Here is a 6,869-nt window from a genome sequence, read left to right as displayed (position 1 = left end):
TCTTATCTTAACAGATAAATGCTCAATAGTATTTAGTCTATTATCTATTTATTTTATAGTTTATAAAGAATCATATAGATCATGGTGAGTATTTTTGCTAGGAAAAATTTTAAGTCTATCTTATTTTAATTTTGCTCATCTATTAAAGGCTGAAAGAAATAGAACATCATAAAAAGTAATTTTTTGTTTTTTCATGGAAAAAGTCATATCTATGACAGATCTTCTTGGTGAAAATAAGGTTACCCAGAAAAGAAACATATTTTTTCTCTTCCTTTATTTCCTATTAGTTCAGATGCTTAGTGCAACGAGGAAACAAACACCACCACCAAAAACCTCTCTGGATTTTAATTGGCTTATTCTGTTTATAAAAATGATTAAATTATTTTGATTGGTAATTTATATCATGGAAGGAATGGCAAGGTTGGGACAGTCAAGTCCCAGAAATCAATGGCAATTGATACTTTTTAGAAAAAAAAATTGTTGCAAACTTGTGTATTTTCAGACCTTGCCAATAAGTCACATTTTCAACAATTCAACAAGCCCATGAATAATGTCCAACAGCCACAAAGACCATTGCATTCAAAGTCTTTTTATGTAAATATTCACTACAGTGTATTAAATGTCAAAAATGTATATATTAAGTGCACTAAAGTTGATGGATCATATCATATTTTGATGTTATTAACATTTAAAAAGCATATTAAAGTGAATCCAAGTCTGTCTAAAAAATAAATTGGGATGCATTATAATTTCTCAAGAGCTAACTTTAATATCTTCATATTCGAAGGAACCCAGTTGATGATATTTTGCTATCAGTTGTAGCAAATTTTTTTCTTTTTTTTTTAAACTTTTATTTAATGAATATAAATTTCCAAAGTACAGCTTATGGATTACAATGGCTTCCCCCAAGTTGTAGCAAATTTTGCTGGAAAAAAATTACAGTGGAGAAGGAACTGAAAAACAAAAAGAAGTGCATACCATCTTTTAGTGCTAATATTCTAGGGCTATCTTCATTGTTTAATATATAAAAGTGACTATGTAAATATTATATTATAGGCCATATCTCTCTGGGCTCAAATGCTATCATTTAAATGAAGTAAAATGAGAAAATAAGGTAGCAATGACATGTAAAGTTTTGATGTTGTTGGCAACCTTTTAAATGGTGACCATAACAAATGCTTTGTGGATTCCGCAGTGTTTTGTGATTACTTTCCCTTAGTGTAGGCTATGTTGACTTGTTTTGAATAAATAGACTATGCCAAGGTGATGAGATGCCAGTCCCATGATCTGGTTACAAAGATTATGACTATCCGCTTGTTAGCATTTTATTGGCTGAGTCTCTCTTTTATCTCCCTTGCTTGCTCCAATGAGTCTGAATCTAGAGGCCTGTGTTTCAAGGGACTGAGAGAGGCTTCTGGACAATACTTGTGGAGACCTATATGTCTTTAGTCCAACAATCCTGGAGGAGCAAAATCCTATTGAGACCATGTGAATAAACTATAAAGCAGATCTTTTACAGGCAAGGTTTGATTTAGCTGCAGACTTTTATAAGAGGTGTACAAAGCATCACCAAGTCTATTGACACTGGAAGACATTGAAATTTTTATAAAATTAAAAATTATTGTTGTAAGCTACCAAGTTTTGGGACAATTTTTCATATAGCACTAGAATACCAAAACATGCATACTGACAAATTAACATCATCTGAGTTGCAGACCATTTCTATGAGAATGGGAGGCAGTCGAGTGCTGAGCTCCTTTCCTAATTGTTGCAGAGAATAAATTACTGCCATACTCCAGAAAATAAGCAATACAATGAAAAAGAACTTCTTATTCTCTATATTTTGTGCATGATATTTACAGTAGCCCAAATCAGAATAAAACATTCATAGAAGTAGATTCATAGCTATCTAATTATAAGAATTTGCTAATATATTTTAAGTATGTCAAGTAATTAACAGATAAAATGTATGTATTACATGAAGATATGTATCTTTTAAGAAAAGACATAAAAATTTAAAGGTGAAATCTACTCTTGAGAAATGCAATATATCTGAAATGCATATATATATGTATATATATATATATATATATTCTACAATAGATCGATGGTGTAAAAATATTAATGGAATTGAAAACTGATTAAGATACAATTGCTGGCAGCCGGCACTGTTGTGCAGTGGGTTAATGCCCTGGCCTGAAGTGCGGGCATCCCATATGGGCACCGGTTCTAGTCCCGGCTGCACCACTTCCAATCCAGCTCTCTGCTATGGCCTGGGAAAGCAGTAGATGATGGCCCAAGTCCTTGGGCCCCTGCACTGGCATGGGAGACCCGGAAGAAGCTCCTGGCTCCTGGCTTCAGATAGGCGCAGTTCAGGTCGTTGTGGCCAATTGGAGAGTGATCCATCGGACGGAAGACCTCTCTCTCTGTCTCTACCTCTCTCTGTAACTCTGTCTTTCAAATAAATAAATACATCTTTTTTTTTTTTTTTTTTGACAGGCAGAGTGGACAGTGAGAGAGAGAGATAGAGAGAAAGGTCTTCCTTTGCCGTTGGTTCACCCTCCAATGGCTGCCGCGGTAGCGCGCTGCGGCCGGCGCACCGCGCTGATCCAATGGCAGGAGCCAGGTGCTTCTCCTGGTCTCCCATGGGGTGCAGGGCCCAAGGACTTGGGCCATCCTCCACTGCACTCCCTGGCCACAGCAGAGAGCTGGCCTGGAAGAGGGGCAACTGGGACAGGATCGGTGCCCCGACCGGGACTAGAACCCGGTGTGCCGGCGCCGCAAGGTGGAGGATTAGCCTAGTGAGCCGCGGCGCCGGCCAATAAATACATCTTAAAAAAAGATAATTGTTGGAGTGCAGGAGCTAGTCTCTGAAATCAAGGTGACGATGGATAGATGGAGATGTTAATTGCCTGTTTTGGTCAGTAAACATTGTATACTTGTAAACATACTGGAATGTTACATTGTATACCAGAGGCACCGTTATTGTATATTGATTTTTTGAAATATCAGCATTACTAATAGTCACGAAAAGGCAAATGAAAACCATATGAAATATCATCTCTCTTCAATTAGATTGGCAATTATCAAATAGGTTAAAGAGAACAAACGTTGGAGAAGATATGGAGAAAAGGGAACCCTTATACACTATTGATGGGAATGTAAATTAGTACATCCATTGTGGAAAGAAGTATGAAGTTTCCTGAAAAATCTAAAAAGAGAACTGTGATGTGATCCATCAATCCCACTCCTGGGCTTATATCCAAGGGAAATATCTCTCTGTCAAAAATGCATCTTCTCTAATATGTTTATTGCAACACTATTCATAATAACCAAGAAGACAGAACAATGTAAGTACATATCAACTGAAGAATGGATAGAAAATGTGGTACAGATAATGTACTGTATATTTCTAAATTAAAAAAAAAACTAGAAGATTGAATTTTGGCTTTTTTTCTACTACATTTAATTCTTGAAAGAATAAATACATTTACCTCAATTGGACATTACACATTGCATACATCTAAGGAAACAATGTATTATCCTAAATATGTAAAGAATAACTATGTTAAATTTTTCAATGAGAATGTTTTAGTAAATTTTTAAAAGTTAAGATATTAAAATGGTGAACATCATTCCAAGTGAATTAAAACAGAGCCAAAAGGACAAATACCATGTTCTCCCTAATTTATTTTAGTTAATATATAGAGAGGTCATAAGAATTATATCATCTGGTACACAGTTGTAAATAATGCTTCACTGAATCATAACATCTACAGATACTACACTTGATCTTAGCCAAAAGGCCGAGAAGCGATATACCATCTCAATGACAATAAACTCTTATTTCACACATTCTAAAAAAAGAAGTAGGGAGGATAGTGTGGGCTGCTGGGGTACTAGTAAAGCTTTGTGCTTAATTGAATCATGGCTATGAGTGTGATCAGATGACAAAAACTAATTTATTGGTATACCTGTGTGCATTTCCTGGCATATATATTGTATTTTAATAAAATGTTTCAAAAAATAAAGGAATTAAAACTGATGAAGAGAAAACTATATATATATATGTACATATATAATTATCAAAAGTTGGAAAAGCAATGAAAATATTAAAAATATTTGCATTATGTGAGTAGACTAAATTGCATTTAAGTGGGATTTTAAAAAAGCAAGACATATAGTGACCAAAGGTTTAAAAATATAACCAAAGAGTATATAAATAAGATGAAACATTTCAATCCAAGCATTCAAGAAATTCAGCAACTCACTGAAGGATACATGTAAGATAAACCACACCCAGACTAATTACAGTCAATTTGAAATGGAAGGAGGCAAGGAGGTGAGGGAGGTAGGAAGCGAGAGAGTTAAAGAGAGATAGAATTTTTATATCATGAATAAAATTAAAACACAATATTTAAATGAAATCTAAAACTATTCCTAATTTTGACATTCTAATTATACTAGAAGAAATTCCTCAAAGAAGTAATTCATAATAAAATATACATCTATTGAAAAAAATGAAGAGTGCTTGAACTGATAAAAGTATGAGTGAATATGATAACTACTAATTTATTTAAAAGAAAATTGCCTAAAGCAGTTATTTGGGGACCAGCCCTATGTTGCTGCAGATGAAGCTGCAGCCTGCAGGACCCACTGCAGGGCATTGGTTGGATTCCTAACTATCCCTCTGCTGATCTAACTTTCTGCTAATGATCCTAGGAAGGCGTCAGAAAACAGCTCAATCACTTCTTGGTCTTTTGGCCAGGATAAAATGTGTAGAAAATGGTTCAAGTCTTTGGGCCCCCGCTATTGACAAGAAAGACAAGACGTAGTTCTGGACCTGGCCCAGAACTAGCTATAGCAGTCATTTGGAGAGTGAGCCAGCAAAATGGAAAATGTCTCTGCCTCTATACCTTTCTTTGTTCTTCAAATAAGTAAGTAAATCTTTTTAAAGAAGCAATTAACTGTAAAACTAACCATCTGTAGAAGAAAACTATTTGGTGTAATTAGAGAAACACAGTGATAGAGATGAGCTAAATTATATTGTTATAATGCTTTTCCATATTTGTAGGTTAAAACCATATTATTTATTTATTTATTCATTTGTTTGTTTGTTTTAAAAATTTATTTTTCTGAAAGTCAGTTAGAGAGGGAGAGACAGAGAGAGATCTTTCTATCCACTGGTTTACTCCACAAGTGGCCGCAATGACCGAGGCTGGGCTAGGTCAAAGCCAGGAGCCAGGAATTTCAAAGATGGTAGAATGAAAACTAAACATATCAAAACGATAATCAACTATAATGATCAATTATTCAATTGGAAGCTGAAGATCCTCGTCATAAATAATAGGTCAATTATAATTTCACATAATGCTATGCAATTCATAGATGAGGGAGAAAAATTTGGCAATTGAATTCAAATATTACATTTTACTTCATAAAATTTGGGAGTACATAGGGTATTCATGTGAAAATATTAATTAGCTAACTAGAGATTTGGGAAACAAGTTAATGCATGGAAAAATTGGTATAGCTCGGAGACAATAGTACTTGCTTAATAATTATGAAGTGCTATGATAACTGTAAGATTAGAAGATTATAAGTCTTACTTCTGCACTTGATTACACATGTTATTTTTTTCCTTGAGTATTATTACACATTTTATTGCTGTTTTGGGAAAACAAATGCTTTCTTTTTTCATCATAGACTTTTAAGCAGAATTGAAAATGCTCAAAGAGGAAATTTTACTTAGAATTTTTCAAGTGTGATTTTTTACTTGTGATAATAGGTATTATATTCATTATATTCTGTTTGAAATTATTAGACATCTATGATGAATAAATGCAGCATATACCTCCTTTAGATGTATGTAATCCATTCCCCAACCTTTACCAAACCACAATTTTAGATTTTATCTAAAGCTTATATTAAAATTATGTTGTAAATTAAGGTAAAGAAAGTATTGTAGGGGCCGTCCTTGTGGCATAGCAGGTGAAGCTGCTGCGGGTGATGCTGGCCTCCCATATGGGCACCAGTTCAAGTACCAGCTGCTCCACTTCGAACCCAGCTCTCTGCTAATGGCCTGGGAAAAGCAGCAAGAGGTGGCCCATGTGCTTGTACCCCTTCTACTTACTTGGGTGTCCTGGAAAAAGCTCCTGACTGCTGGTTTTAGCCTGACCCAGCCCTGGCTGTTACAGTCATCTGGGGAGTGAACAAGCGGTTGGAAGCTCTCTCCATCTCTCCCTCACTCTGTAACTCTGACCTTCCAATATAAAAACATCTTGTGTGTGTGTGTGTGTGTTTTATTTTTTTTCAACTTTTATTTAATAAGTATAAATTTCCAAAGTACAACTTTTGGATTATAGCAGCTTTTCTCCCCATAACCTCCCTCCCACCCACAACCATTCCATCTCCCACTCCCTTTCCCATCCCATTCTTCATCATGATTCATTTTCAATTATCTTTATATACAGATATCAATTTATTATATACTAAGTAAAGATTTCAACAGACTGCACCCACAAAGACACACAAATAAAAAGTGCTGTTTGAGTAATAGTTTTACCACTAATTTTCATAGTACAACACATTAAGGGCAGAGGTCCTACATGGGGAGAAGGTGCACAGTGACTCCCGTTGTTGATTTAACAATTGACACTCATTTATGATGTCAGTACTCACTCGATGCTCTTGTCATGAGCTGCTAAGGCTATGGAAGCCTCTTGAGTTCACCAACTCTGATGTTATTTACACAAGGCCATATTCAACGTGGAAGTTCTCTCCTCCCTTCAGAGGAAGGTACTGCCTTCTTTGATGGCCTGGTCCTTCCAGTGGGATCTCAAATAGATTTTTCATTTAGGTCATTGCCT

The 6,869-nt window shown here is 35.2% G+C and overlaps 1 pseudogene; it reads right to left on the bottom strand.

Annotated features, from left to right (window-relative positions):
- Positions 1–3,672: 3,672 nt before the first annotated feature.
- LOC133765016 (U2 spliceosomal RNA) lies at positions 3,673–3,818 on the bottom strand (annotated as a pseudogene).
- Between the last annotated feature and the right edge of the window lie 3,051 nt (positions 3,819–6,869).

This window comes from Lepus europaeus, chromosome 7 (assembly GCF_033115175.1).
Source record: "Lepus europaeus isolate LE1 chromosome 7, mLepTim1.pri, whole genome shotgun sequence".
Lineage (NCBI taxonomy): Eukaryota > Metazoa > Chordata > Mammalia > Lagomorpha > Leporidae > Lepus > Lepus europaeus.
The sequence above is the reverse complement of the archived record's forward strand: the minus strand, read 5'-3'. Positions and strand labels throughout refer to the sequence as shown.